The following is a 14,698-nucleotide window of genomic DNA, read 5'->3' on the forward strand; positions in this document are numbered from 1 at the left end:
TGATACCTTCACCTGCGGGCGAGTGGTCAGATGAAAAATAACTTTGCGTGCATTACATTATTATGGAGCAAAGAACTAATCTCTCCCCAGCATCCTTTAGAGTCTTATTGACTCTTTAAAATCATGCCGACTCTCACCATCATCTGCTCACAGGCCCATAAATGCCACCCACAACCACATCTTGTTTACCATCTCTCCCCTGAATGCAAAATGTCACAGCTGTTGTCTCCCTCTCTCTCAATAAATGACATTTAATATGACATCATTAACTTTGATTAGGGTTGTGCTTATTATTCTCCAACACTTGTGCAGGAGATTGTTTATTTTTATCTCTGCTATAATTTTGTCAGCCGAGCTAGCCAGGACCCATTTCCATCCTACGCTCCATCAGCCATCTCTGTACCAGCCCAGCCACTTGGATCAGATACACCTCATACATCCAGACGCCAAGTTCCATTATCCTGACGCAGAAATGCAGGTACTTAAATGTAAGTAGGCTATAGAATGGTACATAATATCTTCTCACAGAGCGACAGAGTGGCATTATTGGTGTGGAGAAGAGGAGAGGAGAGCAGGGGAACTAAAACCTCTCATATGGTTCTTGGTGTTTCTAACCAATGCAATTACATTCAATCTAACGCGGACCGTTTCCCCTTTGTCGGTGCTTGTGAACAGGCATCTGCTGTCCCACAACCCATTCTGCCTTAATAAATGGAGGACATTTGCAGCCCTTGGAACCCTTTGTGGCAAGTTAGAAAGAAAAAGAAAAAGGATAGATGTACTGCAAAAGAGAGTTGTTTGGACACTGTCCATTTAAACAAAGACTTTATTAGATCACTCTCTGTACAAATTGACAGCACGTGTCAGGCGCACAAAACACTCTGCTGCAGCAAATTCCACCATATTCTTTTGCTGATTGTCTGTGGAGCCAACACAAAAGAAAAATACCAAGGCAACATAAACATGTCAACATCAGCTGCTGGTGCTCCAGGCAAAGCTTGAATTAGAAGCAGAAACCCTCCATAGCATGCCTCATGTGAATCATGATCAATGCCACAGAGAAATCCAATGAAGTGCAGGGTTTTGCTCCAAGTCAACTTAGGTCACTGAGGATACTGTCGATATTATTGTAATTTTTCCAGGGTGGAATGGTTTAGATATTGAATTCTTGTATGATTTGAAGGTTTTACTCCTCGGTCACTGTTGACCAAAAAGGACAACTTCAAAAGGAGAGGACTCTGGAATCATCTGCCTGAGACTCATTATGAGTTCTAATGACTTTACACTGGAAACAATTGCCCTTAGTTTCTCTGGTGGCGGTTGTAGCACGCCTTTTTAATAGGCAGGATATGAGAGATTATCCAGAGGTATGTTTTTAATAAGACATGAAAAGCATAGGCGACTTGCTGGTTGGTTTCAGGTTATTTTTTTCAGCTATTTCTTTTCAACAAGTGTACCCTGCCGTACTACTTCATAATGATCTTCCCTTCTTCATCTCACTTCTTCTGTTATTGTAGGACCCAAAAAAGGACTCATCACTAGCCTAAAATGCCTGATATTTCTCTACTTAATTGCCTGTATGTCTGAAATAAGAGACAACTTGCTTCCAAAAACAACCATGCTTTTATTTCAGTGAGATAAATGGTATAAAGCAATGTTCCAGTTTAGGCTTGTATCAGCACATGTTTTACTGGCCATGTGAATGAACCAAAGCATCATTTTAAAATGCAAAACATTCACTGATTGACATTTGGAACGTTTGCATTGCAGCTACAGAGTTGTTCTGTTGGTGTTGGTGTGCCTAAAAATTTACCATGATGAAATATAAATCTTCCCGGAGCTCCTTCTATTGTTTCATCTTTATTAAATAAAAAACGACTCGGGAGCATGAGAGAAGGCAGAAACTAAATAAATCTCCCCTGCCCAGTTCCTTTTCCACACTGGGAAAGCAACTGCAAACATCCAATGTAAACAGATGGGGCTGATAGTAACTGAATTGAGCTAAACTGACACAAACCGTGACAGGATGTGTTTCCTAGTAGTGGCACTGAGCCTGATGTTTCCTCTCCACTTTCACTTCTGCATCAACTGGATCTGCTGGCATATCAGGAAAGAGGTAGCAGCGGGATAAGCACAGTAGGAAATCGCTGTACTCAGCTGAAGGTAGTGTGTCGTATTAGTGTTGTCGGTGTCCAAAGTGAATACTGGTGAGATGTGTTGAGATGAGGGACGAGGAGGAGGAAGGAGAAAATGGGTAAGGTGAGGAGAAAGAAAAAGCTGAAGGGGAGTTTTAGGCTCCACTCAAATGAAAAATGTGGCTCAACTGAGAGTTTTTGACTCCCATATAACAAATGGTAACCAAGTGAATTTTTCCATAACAAGTGAATCTTACATCATTAACATCATTAATTTTACAATGCTGCATGTAAGCTGCATGATTCTGTGTCTGCACACAGCTCAGGAAGACACTTGTCAAAATCAGATCATGCATGAGAGAAAAAAGTTAACAAATATGACTTCTTAAATGTCAGTTCATTTTGGTTTTGGGTAGAAAGCCATTTCTTAAATCTTAGTGCATATGAGCTGAAATGATGATGGTACAAGCAGAGATTGTGAGTTGAGCATGAAGACCTGCAATATGAATAGAGATCGTGTAAGAAAGACAAAGATAAATGGGTGAGGCAGAGTGTGAGAAAGATGTGAGGAATTGAGAAATAGAGATAGATGTGACGAAAGAGAGGGAATTAGCGAGAGACCCAGGAGTGAAAGGGAGAAAGGTGCAGAGGGACACTGAGCCAGTGGTGAAGAGAAAGACGAACAGCGAAGAGGAAGAGAAACTGAGACTTGGGGAGAGGAAGGGGGGAAATTGAGAGGCTGCGTAGCACTTTCCTCTGCAAGCTGACAGGCCTTGACGCTCAACTAACAGGGCTGTTTTGACAGGTGTCAGATGGTCCATATTACTATTTCACCGCCAGGCCCTTGGGACCCTGCATCACGGGCCACAACAGGACTGGCCAAGCTGGAAAAAAAATAAAGAAAAGTGGCAAGGCTGGAGAGTAAAAAACACTACACTTGACTTCTTCCCTCTGCAGATCGCTAGCTCTGAACTCTCCCACAGCCAGGGCATCTGCTGCATGTTAGATATAGCCTCACTGATATGTGTGAGTGTGTGTGCGGACTGGGAAAATGTGCATTCAAAGTAAAGATGTGTGCGAACATGAGAATGTGTCAGACAGACAGGATAAGATGCATGCCAATTTTTCATGCTCCTTTTGGAGCTGATTTAAGGTGAAGCAGTCAGATAAAGAAAATCAAATCCAGCTTCATCTAATAATTTATCAATGTTACATTCCTTCCCCAGCATGCGCTAAGCAGATGAACCAACACTAGAGTGTGATCACAGGCAGGGAGAACAAATCACATCATCCCTGTGAGGGGTTAAGTTGTGACACTGGAGGGTTTCTTTAATATGGTTAGAAACATCTCAACAGGCAATAAAAACATATCGATCTTATATTTTTTCACGCTGGAATTGATTCTCTGTGCATGAAGCGCTGGCCAAAAAATGTGATAAGTGAGTGAAAGGTTGCCTGATTTGATTATCCCCTCTGACTTTGTGCACTCAATGATTTACAGCAAAGCATAAGTTTAGAGGACCATGTCAGAACAGTACAGAGAATCTATTCATTCATAGTTATACGCCAATCAGTATTTCTATTTTTAAATCATGTAACACCCATTGACAGTGATCTTAGTATTTCTCACTGCTGCTGCCTAGACAAATCGCAATATATTACAACCCCTTCAGCTTTGAAAATCTTCAAAACCACTTGAGTCATCTGACAACTCCCAAATGCATGCGGCCCTAATTTGCAACAAGTTTGTAATTGTCCCTTGTTAAGTGCTTCAGGGGGATACTGTGGCTGTGGCTTAGAGCAGAATTGTTGCAAGTACTTGGAGCATGTTTTATAGTTACCGCATGAAATGAGAGAGTCCCCACTCGCCTTATGCACTGGGAATAAGAGGGTGGGTCTGATGCTGCTTCTCACCATTGAACAAAGGCCAATCATAACCAAAGGAATGATATGGTTTGGGAACTCAAAAACAAATACAGTACATGACGAAGGTTGTCTGCTTGGAGATTTACCACAAAAGGTCTTGTATAGATCAAGAGGGTGTCTTTCATTAGTACAACATTTTACTTGTCTCTTCTTGAATATCAGCAAAATCCATGTGTATCAGCTGAGGAGTTTGAATCTGACTTTAAAGGTGTGGAAGGTGTCATTCATTTCCAAAGTGTAACAGACTAATGCAAAACTTAGTGACAGCAACAATTTATCATCTAAAATTACCTCAAATTTATCAAATGATCTCTTATCTGTAATCTTTTTATAGTGCACCTGGGTGGGGTGCTGCTACATAGAAATATTTCAAATGACGCTAGCTAAGTTGTTGTTCAGATCATAGTGTACAAAAATGTTTTTCAAATCATTTTCTTTGCTTCAATTTTCTTCAACAATATAGCAAAAAAACATGTGCCACAAAAGAGCAGTTCAATCCATCTGCTGCTCTGAGATGAAAAAAGGAAAGAAAGAAAAAAAACAGGATTCAAAATTAGTTGAGCAAAAAACAACCAGTACAACCAGCACAAAGTCAAAAATGAAAGTGTGTTTGTTTGTCTGTGAATGTCAGCATTCTCTCTATAAACATTATTGCCTTTGCAAAGCGTTCCAAATGTCAGCACGAACAGAAATGACCTGCACTTTAACCCGACCACAAGCAACCATGATCGCACATACACCTTGTGTGTCAAATCCCATGAATATGCAATGATAAAGTAATCTGGTAAATCTGTAAAGCACTTTACAAGATCATGTTACCAATGTAATGTCCTTCAGCCTGCAATATGTCATACTGCCCATCCTAATGCACTTTTCTTTGTCTTTGTCTCTTTCTCCTCTTCGCCCTCTCCTCCTCTTTGATCCCTTTGATCACTGACAAGATAAAAAGGGCATAGCTTGGCCCAACTGTCAATCATCAAAATTGAAGGTTCAGTTAAAGTTTTAGAAAGCTCCAATAACCCCTTGCCCCTGTTTCTCCCCCATCCCATCAGTTAATCTCAGAACTGCACCTACATTTGCAAAGAAATGTTGTGTCATAAAGTGGGTTTTGTCTCACGACACAATTTGACTATATACATATTCCCAATGAATCAAAGTAGCCTGGATGAGCTGAAAAAAAGCAGATAAGAACAAGAAAATTATCCTGAACTTTGCCTGTCCCATTTCATTTTTCTTAAATCCAACACAAATGCTTGTTTCACAAGGAGTCTGAGTCAGTTCCCCCTGAGTATGTTAAAACAGGAGGCCTTTTTCAGGTTTTTATGGGGTGTCCTGTTTTTCCAACATACCTCTGGTGATTTAGGTAATATCCCTGAAATAAAAGGTTCTGAAGGGTAAAAGGCAATTTGAGTTTTACTGTGCCCTCACTTAAATTAAAGTAAAAATAACGTGAAATAGACGAATGGCAGACTTGAAAATGTGCTCTCAGGAGGAGACTTTACTATAACGGCTCTGAAAGGACCCCTGTCCACAGTCCTATTTTCAGTCCTTCAGTCTGTTTTCCGGTGTCTCGTCCTGCACTTTGACATCACACTCGCATAACTTTCCAATTAAGCCACGGTTCTGAACCAAGAATCTCATCTCCACTGAAATGTGGAAAATGGATAAGGCATCACGGCATGTGAGGGACTGAAGAGGGTGAGAATTTATGGGAGGCTGGGTGAGGGGAGCTGGTTCTCTGAGCATTCTACCGGTCTCGTAGCACATCAGCCTTCCAAGTTAAATACTCTGGTCGAGTTTCCTGAGTTCTCAGATCTGTCTGTGGTTCAATCACATAAACTAAAAGTACACACAGAGACTGTGTGCAGATAAAAAAAAAAACAGCATATTCTCCGTGCTGTCTTTGTTTATTCACCCTGTCAGGACTAGAGCTGTTAAAATGTAAGATGTTAGAAATGTCCTAAGTGACTTACTGCACAGAAACGTTGACAAATTTACATAGTCTATAGCAATTTCCATTTTTGGAAAGTAAAAGAAAAGAAGACAGCCAATGCAACCTACAAACACAAGCTGACTCTCTTCTTTTATTTATGTTTTTGTTTGAAATCTATTTAACATTCATGGCTTAGCACAAGAAAGGACACACTTTGACTCACTGTCCAAATATTTAATCAGCAGTATTGTATTTTCACCTGATCTGTGCTTGTTTGTTGGCCTTAATACTTAGGTTTCTATTAAATCAGCATTCCATTTGTAATTTACTTTAACATAGCGTTTTTATCTACATTTCACATCCACATTGTGTTGTAGGTTGATAACATGAAAGAGAGTAGAATTACTAATCTGGCAAGCATAATTTCCAACAAGTCTCATATATCTCAGTACAGAGCAAGTGCCTTTGTTGAGCAGACATTTTACACTCTGTATATGTTTTACGTTGTTGTCTTTTGTAAATTAGACCTGTAGCATGGGTGATTTGTTGCAGGAGCTCACACCAGCAGCAGAAGGAATTAAATAGGTTCCCTGGCACTCTTCCAGACCTTTTACAGGGCTCCTCTGCTGTTCCAATTGTACAGTTTACAGTGTTTAATGATGCTATGTGTTTTAACCCAATCCTCATTTCCCAAAGCTAAATCCATTGGAGGTGGTGATAAAATTTTGTGGCTGGGTTACACAAGCTATAAAAAGAAGAGTTTAACATAATTAAAGAATAGGTGTGGGTGTGTATGTGAAATGTGGATTAGCCCAATACATGTATATCAGACTGACACTGGTGATTCAATAATAATTGGAAAATGGCTAGCCAGTTATTGACTACCACTGATAAGAATATGAATCTAAGCAGCATCTTCAGAGGACAAAATCTGCATAAATTACCTCATTGCCTTATCCATCCGCAAAATTCTGCACAAAAATGATTGTAATATGACTGAATATATATTTTTACAGCACCATCATGGTTGCAGTTGCGTTTCAGAACCACTTCCACTTTTATTATTTTAAAGTCACTGAAAACCAATTTTCTCAGTCAGCTTCTAACCATGAGCAATGGGATTTGACATAGACACGATATTTAGGTTATTTCACATGAGAGATTTCTGTGTTTGTGTTTTTCACTGTGGTCTTTTCACTGGTTTGGAGTGTGTGGGATCTATTGGTGGGTTGGGAGGGGGGGGTGTTATAAATGCACCAACAAGAATTCAATAATATTTGAATCTAAATCTAATGAAGGCTGATGAATTGCTTGCTTGCCACTGTCAACCAAATCTGCTCGATTGCTCATTGCTGTGCAATAAAGGAGATTTCTTAGTGTTAATTCTTAATAAATGATTCATAAGAAATCTTCAACTTTGAGTGTTGCTTATTTGTCAGGAATATTTAATATTATAGACAAAATGTAGGTTTTCAGCTTTAAATCTATTGAAACAAATTTCAGATTTTTCAAAGTCTTATGAGAAGTATATTACTATAAGGTGTTTTCAATTTCAATACAAAACCGCTGGAATCATTATTAACTGGTGTCAAGTGAAACCTATTGTGTTAAATTGTTTAGATGTTACAGTACGTACGTGTGTGTTTTAGGATCATTATAAAAACAAGTTTAAAGCTGTCAGAAGCTGTCACTTCAGAAGCATTGGACCAGCAGGCTGTAGCCGAATGTCCATTCTGAGACATGTCAGAAGATTATTGACTGAAGAACAGCAGGGGGTTTTGTGACTGAGTGAGGTAAATCCAAAAGCACACACAAGTGATAATGAGGGCTGGCTCAGTGTTTACTGTGACTTCATCAGGCGCTGTCATCGTGTGGTTACAGAATGCAAGCTGGCGCAGATGCTTGTCTACAAATCCTCAACACACTCACACACACACAAATGCACACATATGTAGAAAAGAAAAACGTACAGACACAGTGTTTCACATCACTACACTCACTGAAAGTTCCAAACCAACATGAAAGAAGGCAGACATGAAAAATGAGCTGTTTTCCACAAAAAATTAGCTGACGGCCTTTGGTTCCGTAAGCTTTGTTTTAATTTCCTGAACATGTAATAGGCTGTGCATGGAATTAAACAACCATATGGACAGAGTCTTTCTCCTTCATGTTAGATAGATGCCAGCAAATGACCCCAAACACCTCAATAAATAACGCCAGTATTACCACATAACTTCTCACTGCTGCATTTACCATCAATTCAATTTTAATAATTGAGTTTACCCCCATTAAACAGCTGTGCCAGCAAAACCAGCTGTATTTTCTTATCATATTACTTGTCATACTCATAAGGTTATTAGCTTTGTCCCACTATCTGATCAGAGAGCGAGACCACAACTAAAATCATTCAAGGTGAATGCATGTGGATGCCCAAAAGCAAAATAAAAAGGTCTTTCCTGAAGGACACTGAAAATCACACTGTTGAACACACATCTATTCTCATTTGATTTACTCTCCCTGATCTAAGGCATCACTATATTATCCCTTTTTTTTATCTAAAATACTGGCTGTTATGGTTTCCAGCTGGCCCCAAGGACCATCTGACCTTTTCCACCCCTGTCTCATTGCCACAGTTAGTCTGACCCTTTGTTCTGACTAACATACGTTGATACTGGGCTGACCCACACCAGCAGCACTCAAGAAGCACGATCCTCACTAATGCAACCAAATCTGCCCCGCTGACCCTGTCTCTTTCCATAAGGCCGGATCTGTTCTTGTTAATGGTGGTTAAAATCTTCTCCTTTCCCATAGTTCCACTTGAAATTTCAGTGTGTATAGTGTGTAAAAACATGAATGTATTTATAACATCATCCTCTACACGATTCACTGTCATCGTAGATCAGAACCGCACTTCTACACCTTCAAAACATTATCCAATTCCAAGCTAAAAGATTAGCAAGACATTTTGGCCTTAGCCAGGACAAGATTGTTGTTCTTGGTGTAGACTTTGATTGCCAACCCATCCCCTCGCCTCCCCAAATGGTCTGGTAGCATCATCAGGCACACAAATCTATTAAATGATCCATTACTCAGCCCAAACCCCTGTGTGTAAAGTCAGTGTCATCCACAAACTGTGTTATGGTTGGACCCTAATCTGCACAGGCTTAAGCAAGCAAAACATGAAATATCACCTGTCTCTATTTTGCATACCTTTACTCTTTCCAAGAAAAAAAAAGAGCTATTCCTGACAAACTGCATGCTCATTATTTCGTCTCATACCTACAGTAGTGAAAGACAGGAGATGGCCTTAAGTTACTTTGCGCCATTAGCTTCAGATGAATGAGCAAGAACGGGAATCTTCAGGAAGATATTTTTATGCAGATGTGAAAAGTCTTTGAGTGCAACAAATGTGGTTTTACATGCAAGAAGATACCCACAGTTTTCAGTGTAATGAATCCGGTGCTCATTAAATGAATTTAAAAAAAAAAAAAAAAGTGAATATTCCCCCAACTGTCACTAACAGTGTTGTACAGTACATGTGCTTTGGGAGCTGTAAAAGCCATTACCTGTACTGTGTGTGATACAAATTCATAGATTTTGGATTTCAAGCAATACATCTGAAGGAAATGCACAAGAAAGCACTAAAGGAGTCTGGAAAGGAATCTAATGCTTTAACAAGCTATAGGAGAAGAATGCTGGGCTTAAAGCTCTTTGAGAAAGACTCTTTTTCTTGCACTGGCTTTTGTTGGAAATACTTAAGGTATGCAAAGCTGTTAAATAAAAGGTTTAATTTGAATGTGAAATAGTCATATTTGAATAAAAAAGAAATGGAAAGCTTCAAATAAATGTTGTTGTGTATAAATGCTGTTTATTAAAGTAATACTTTATATCCCAGTCATAAAAGTTTCCTTTATATGCTGTCAATGTGAGTTCTTAATTACAGGAAAACAACAGAGTTGCACTTAAAAAAAACATAGGATGGGCCACTGAAAATGCATAAACAAGTGGAACAGCACCTCCTACAGAAACTAAAACTTCATCAACAGAAAATGATAGGAAATACAGAACCACAAAAAGAAACCTTTCAGACTGACAAATGATCTCTGAAAGTTCTTATGTTAATCATTGAATTAAATAACAATTTAAAAGTAAAAAGGCAATAAAAAAAACAGCATGCATAAAAACACAAAGAAGAATATAGATGTGTGTTAGGACCTTTAAATGTAAAATAATTTTCTTCTGACTAAAGTGTTTTGGAGCAATAGATACTTGTTGTACATTCAAGTATAGTACTTGAATGTACAACTTGCAATTCTACTAACATGACAGTGGATTAGAGGTGGTGGAAGGTTGTGAGCTTTTTTATTAGTGGATGACTGTGATGGTACAGTTATCATAGTGCTGGTGTTGAATATGCATCATTTTCCACTCTGGCACAGGTTCTGTGGCTGCTGGGAGCACCTGGAATTCATGGTTTTCTTTCGGCAGCAATGTGGCCCCCACCTTTTTAAGTTCAGGGTGATAAATCACATGCAGTGATAACAATCCCAACCCTCGGAGTACAAATCCTTTTTTAATCACTTCCAACAAGACCAATACACACAGGAAAGGCCCTCTTTTCGGGGGTGCCTTCAGTTTTCCAGCACATTAGCAAGCCCCCCGGAGCAAGAGAGAGCAGCAGGGGGGAGAAGAGGGAGTAAAAAGGAATGGAGGAGAGAGAAGTCTGACTGAGCAGTTGTAGATGTTAATACATTAGACAACCAGAACCCACACACACTGAAACTCATAGTATTTCCATACTTGTCCAATTGATGGCCCCTGTACCAGTTCCCTTTATTATCTCTGCTTCAAAACTAGGATGACACAAAAAAATGTCTCAAACATGCATACTATATACAAAGAAACATAAATCCTCCTTTATTCACCCTAGGTCACCAGTCTGTCCGCTGTTTTTAGTTGGTTAGAACAATGATTAACAGAGAACTGATTTGTAGGATTTACAGGCATCCTTTGATATACACTTGCATGCTTGGACCACTGATTTGTTGTTTTTGTGCAGTGGCTTCTTCTCAGAGTTCAATCACATTCTTTATGGTCATGTTTCTGATTTTAAGAAGCTGCACTTTGAGGTAAAACACAAAACTCCAGTTTCCTTTTTGATTCATGCCCTTAATCCAGGATGGAAATTCACACTACATCATTGCAATGCGATGATTTTATATCTGTCTCTGTGGTCTTGTACCTAAGTGACTTTATGCATGACTGTGGTGCTGACAGAGTAAAGGCAACCGCACTAAGAGGAAATGATGAATTCCCTCAAACCATCGGTTTATATAGAAGATTCTTTAAAGGGACATGTCATCCATTATACTGCAGACTGTACTCTTTGAAATTGTCATTGCTGTGGTCTTTCAGTTGGTATTTTGTTTAACTTTTTGTTTTAATTGGAATAAAAAAGCATATTAATTTAGCCTAAAGCTACAATTTTTTTTAACCTGAACCTCTTCAATGAAAAAGTGGCAACACGCTTCTTTCAGTGATCCTGTCTTCAGCTTGAAAGCCACAGCAGCCGTATTCAAAGCAATGCTAATTAAAGTTAAGCAGGCTGAACACCACTTAATGAAAAATACACAGCCCACCATAAGTTCTCATTTAAATCATTCCACAGCTTGTAGAACTATACAGATTCGTGCAAAGGTTTCCTCCAAGAAATAAAACATCTCCAGTATTGCTCTCAGCTTCTGCTTCTTTTTAACATCACATTCTGCAGTGACCTTTCAAATATTTGAGAAGAATTTGAAACATCTTTACCAGACGCTCAAATTATATGTGAAATATAATTAATTTGATCTAGACTAATATGTTGGACAGAGAGCAGTGTTCATTTAGTTGAAGACACTGATGATAGATGATGAAAACCTTAAGTCTTATTGAAATCACTTACTAAAAAATAAGTGGTCTAGAGTTGAAGTTTCATGATGAAAGAAAGAATAAAGATTAAACTAATGTCAGGTTATATTTTTACTGTAAATATTTTTGTCAGTGTGTCATAAAATTTTAAATTTTTTTTTTAAAAGAAAGTCAAATACCCCATTAATCCAAATAAAATATTTATATTTTAGAGAGAGAGTAAGAAAATAAGAAACTAGAAAGGTCTGCAAGCACTTCTTTTAATTTTCTTGTCCTGTGTCTGAATCCTCTGCCAATTGATTGCATTTTTCTCACTTGTCCTTTCATCCCCGGCCTTGTTGTTCAGGAAAATGTGTTTTGCACATGTACACTGAAGTGGAACCAGGTTTAATTGCCATGCACACAGCCAGAAGACATTACTGTGTGATGTGCTAGTATAGCTGCTCTTACAAAAAAAAAAAGAAAAAAATTAAGATATGACAGCCTCAGGTTACGAATATATGAGGATATTCTCCACCAAAGCACTTAAGTAGACTAGGGACATCCATTCAATCCTGAATTCTTTGATAAAAATGATACATACACCTGAAAGTACAAAACGTGTATGGGCCTTAATGTTTTGCTGAAGTGGGTTTGTACTGCAAAAAAAAAAAAAAAAAAAAAAATATATATATATATATATATATATATATATATTATTTAGCAGTATAGGAACCATTTGTGGAGTGCAAAATATATTGCAGTCTGTGCTGTATCATAGTGGATTTATGTGATTGATTGAGGTTTAAAGAAACATATTATTGCCCTTTAGCACAAAGTGTAATTTTAAAGAGTAAATATGAAACCTCACCCAAGCAGGGTTTAGGATACATGGCAACAAGCCAGTGGGTGAAAAAACCGTACGTCAGCTTCTTACATGACTATGACTCCAGAAGCTAACATTTGAGTGGTGAGACCTTTGGGACACTAGAGCCTCCGAAGCATCTTTGAGTCATATGACTGGGATGGATTCGAGAATAAAAAGACCAAGACAAAAATATATGGGAAGGTTCAAAGATTTCCTTCTGTTATCAGTAGCGTCAATTATACACAAAAACTACAGGATGCGCAGGGTGCTGTACATGTGAGTGTAAGATGAGCGCCACCTACAGACATTATAATGTAATACATACCGTACCGCGGTGCAAAGGATGAGCATTCGCGGTAAAAGTGGCAACTTCCTGTGCCAGTGTGACACTTTGAACTGTTGCTACTGTATTTTTGTAGCAGTTTCATGTAAAATGAAGACCATTAGAATATCACATATTTCATCTAACTTCCTCTTCTTGTGTCATAATTACTATTGTGGCTACAGGCCACCTAAGTATAAGACCTTAGTTTTGGTAGTAATAACCTGGTGACATAAGTGACATATGAAATCATTTTTATTGCATTTTAAGATCCAACTGAATTAGTGCAGGCAACTGCAGTCAGATTAGGCTGTGGCACTGACAAAAAAACATATAGTAATAATTTAAAATATAACCTTGTCTTCCTGTACGCTGTCATTCTAAATCCTGAACATCAATCACTCCCTGATTGTGTGAAATCAAGTCAGGGGTGGCAGCACTATCATTTCCCTTGTGCGTTTCTCTCCTCCTGCCTTGAATTAGAGCAGAATTCACTGTCTGCCCTGTCCCGTCCCATGGAGTGAACCCTAACAGTCGTCTCCAGAGCTTCAGATTAAATTACAGATCTTCACGCTCCCAGAACCCCCACCACCCCCACACTCTCTCCCATGCAGATGTGAGACTTTCCAGACACTGCATTTTCTCATAACACGTTGACACTGTTGGGGACAGAGATGGAGGTGATGCAGGGGGAGGAGACTTCTGAAGGATTGTGCCAACAGTTTGGGGGACATTAACACAGAAAATGAAAAAAATGCCCCCCCCCCTCCCCGCTCCACTCTTTCCATTCCCATTCCTCCTTTCCACGCTCAGAGAGACACAGTGAACACATCTCAGGCGTCTGTGATCTTTGCCAGCTCATCTTATTTGTATTATGGAAAAGCTCTTGAGGATTTTTTTTTTCAGCATTTCACACTGTAAATCAGGCGCGACTCAGTGACGGGAACTGTGACAGCTCACAGACACTCTGAGAGAGAATCTCACCACTGAGGAGAGGCTTAGTCAACAAGGTTAAGTTGATCATCATTTCTTTGTAATCTCAAATTTCATTCAAGTGGGTTTTTAGTCTGGAGTTGTAGAGGAAACAACAACAGTGAAACCTCTGAGCTAGTTTAGTGGTATTTCTATATGACTACTTTCAGTAAAGGCATTTGTATATATGTCCCTGTTGGGGCAAGCAAAAAAAAAAAAAAAAAGAATTTTGCACTACTCTTCATGTCCAGTTTTGAAGATATAAATCATCACTGTAGCATACTGTCTAAGCAACACAGTACAGTCATCTTGTCAGTCCATATCACACCTAATCTGACCTCTGTCCATCCATACATTCTGGGCGGCGGGCAAGGTACATCCTAGACAGATCACCAGTCTATCACAGGCCTGACACATAGAAACAAAAAAAACTCACACCTATGAATAACTTACGAGTCACCAGTTAACCTAACAGCAACATGGGAGGAAAGCAGAGCTTTGTAGCAACTCTTTTCATGATTTCTGGGCTTTAAATTTCTTATAATTAAAATGTTAAATGGAAAGTCAGCTAAAAATAATTTTTTTAACAATACATTCAGAGTTAGTTTATGTCCATTTTAAAGATTTGTCTTTGCTGATAATCTGGAAAAGAC

General features: G+C 38.9%; 1 protein-coding gene across 1 annotated transcript in view; it reads right to left on the bottom strand.

The window, feature by feature from the left end:
- Positions 1-14,698, bottom strand: part of ephb3b (eph receptor B3b) — a 232,883-nt gene that overhangs the window by 95,978 nt on the left and 122,207 nt on the right. The gene's annotated exons all lie outside the window — the stretch shown is intronic.

This window comes from Mastacembelus armatus, chromosome 4, assembly GCF_900324485.2.
Source record: "Mastacembelus armatus chromosome 4, fMasArm1.2, whole genome shotgun sequence".
Classification (NCBI taxonomy): domain Eukaryota; kingdom Metazoa; phylum Chordata; class Actinopteri; order Synbranchiformes; family Mastacembelidae; genus Mastacembelus; species Mastacembelus armatus.